This window comes from Gavialis gangeticus, unplaced genomic scaffold, assembly GCF_001723915.1.
Source record: "Gavialis gangeticus isolate Ggan-Ray unplaced genomic scaffold, GavGan_comp1, whole genome shotgun sequence".
NCBI lineage: Eukaryota > Metazoa > Chordata > Crocodylia > Gavialidae > Gavialis > Gavialis gangeticus.
Window position 1 is genome coordinate 20,888,664 of NW_017729002.1, and position 2,208 is coordinate 20,890,871.

Here is a 2,208-nt window from a genome sequence, read left to right on the forward strand (position 1 = left end):
AAGGCTGTTTCTATCTTCTTTGGGGATCCCCGGGACACAAAGGGCTTCGGGACGGTGCCCTGGCGGGGTGCGGGTATCCCTAGGCTCCCGGCCCCCCCGAGCTGGAGCGACCGGCCCCCCCCGAGCGGCTGCGGCTTCGGCTTCGGAGCTTGTGTGTCTGCAGCCGGACCGGCTCGGGCGTTTCCGTGACTGCTTGGCTCTCTGGCCGGGCCGGCTCGGGCGCTTCCGGGACGAGCTCCCCCGGTTGTCAGGGGTAACGCAAAGCATCATGGAGCCAGCGCGGCGGTGGCGGCTGCAACCAAGGCGCTGAGCGGCTGCGTCCGCGCGCTCGGGGCAGGCGGCGGTAGGAGCGGCCGGGGCCGGGGGCGTCGAGAGGGTCCGATGCGGACCCCGGGGTTGGGAGGACCCGGCTCGGGCTTCTTGCCCTCGTGCTGCTGCGCTGCAGGGGTCCAGGCCGGGGCTCCCCTGGGCCGCGGGGCTCGGTTGGCAGGCCGGGTCGCCGGTGTCGCAGCGCCCTCTGCAGGCGTCATCCCCTGCCGGAGCCACCCCGGGGTGTTGCCGGCGACTCTTGCGGGCCCGGCGGAGCGGGGTGACGTGCCCGTGGCAGGGAGCGGCGGGGCCGGGCTTCGGGCCCTCCCGGCTCCCTCCAGAGGGCCTGTGGCCGGAAGGCCTCGTGCGCCGGGGTCACCTACCTGCCGGGCCGGGCCCAGGAGCCGCCCTGCTTGCCCGTCTTCTCCTGGCGCCCTCTGGAGCACCCGTACCCTGGTGGAAGTCACTGGGCTGGTCCGTGGCCGCGGTAGTCTTTGTACTGAGAGGGCCTTTAAAACACGGCTGCTAGTTTTGTTTCTCCCCTTTTTAAAATAGAATTTGAAGGGGGGGGGGTAGCGCTTCGCTTCCATGTTTTAGTCTGGGGTGACAGCAGCTCACACAGAATCATCAAAAATGAGGAAGTCACATCTAGTCTAGGTCTCTACTCTAAGCAGGACCATCCCCAACGAGATCATCCCAGCCAAGGCTTTGTGCAATGGGCCAGTCCTGCTCAAAAGGAATAAAATGCAAAACCAGAGAATGGGGAAATGAGGAACTCAGTCCTTTCACTGACTTTGTTCAGGCAGAGCAGTGTAACCCCTCCCCCTGCTTTTGTGAGGGCTTGTCTGCCCACATGAAGCTCATTGCATGATCAGGACCCAGATCGCTAATATGTTTGTACAATATGCTCCTTTTACCAATCAAAAGCTGTAACTGTAGATGGGTAAGAGTGTACCCAAGGAAAAGTGTAGTCTTGATCATGTAGTTTGAAACCTGATTCAGTATCTGTCCCTTAATCCACAAACTATTTCCCCCGGTCTCAATTTGTCATTTTTGCTCTATATAGTTTGATTTTATAAACCTGTTTCAAACATCTTTGAAAAGTTTAAAAGGATTTATGATGATTTCTTAGAGGTAATTACAGAATCTCTTAAACTTCTCACATCCTTTCAGAAAACCAGATTTATTATCTCTGATGGATTCATTAGCAAGCTCAAGTCTGTAGCCAAGCACAGTTCAGCAATGGCCAGACTTCTGTAGGACAAACAAGAACAAAAAACAAAAAAAACAAAAACCAAAACTACACTCTTGGTTGACAATTGATTGTGATCCAATACAGCTGATGGTATTACATAGAGAATATAAAATGGCTTTGGGAACCATCTTACCAAGATAGAAGAATACAAATCAAAACTGATATGCATATATTTAAATAGTACAGTAGCTAGTGCCAGCTCTTCAAATAGCATGCAGGTTTGTTGTGATTTGCAGCACCTTTTACTTTAAGCTTGCTTATCAAAATCTCAAAAAGCCTTCCTTTCTGAAGAAATGTTTTATTTTTTAAGATTCCAGTCCTATACTTGATGCCCTTCAGACTAATACTTCAGACCATGACTGAATGAAAAAAAAAAAAATTCCCTTCTAAACAATACACACAGGAGAACGTAATGTTCTCCTAAACATACAATTATTCCCCCTGAGGAGAGGTGAGAAAGTAAGCTTCATATGATGTTAAATCGCATTGCTGTGCATTTTTGGCAGGTATGCAGTTATTAGTTATGAGTCCATTATAAAAAAAAAAAAAAAAGTATGTAAACAGCTGTGCTGGAAGTAAACTTCCAGAAGATTACATACCAAAACATTTGGTGAACTTTTTTTTTTTTTTTTTTTTTTTTTTTT

At 50.7% G+C, this 2,208-nt stretch overlaps 1 protein-coding gene across 1 annotated transcript in view; it reads left to right on the forward strand.

The window, feature by feature from the left end:
• Positions 1-238: 238 nt before the first annotated feature.
• The window catches only part of IFT140 (intraflagellar transport 140), a 275,996-nt gene continuing 274,026 nt past the window's right edge, over positions 239-2,208 (forward strand). The window contains exon 1 of the mRNA XM_019507634.1: positions 239-343. The gene's annotated coding sequence lies outside the window, so the exon portion shown is untranslated. The remainder of the gene's footprint in view (positions 344-2,208) is intronic.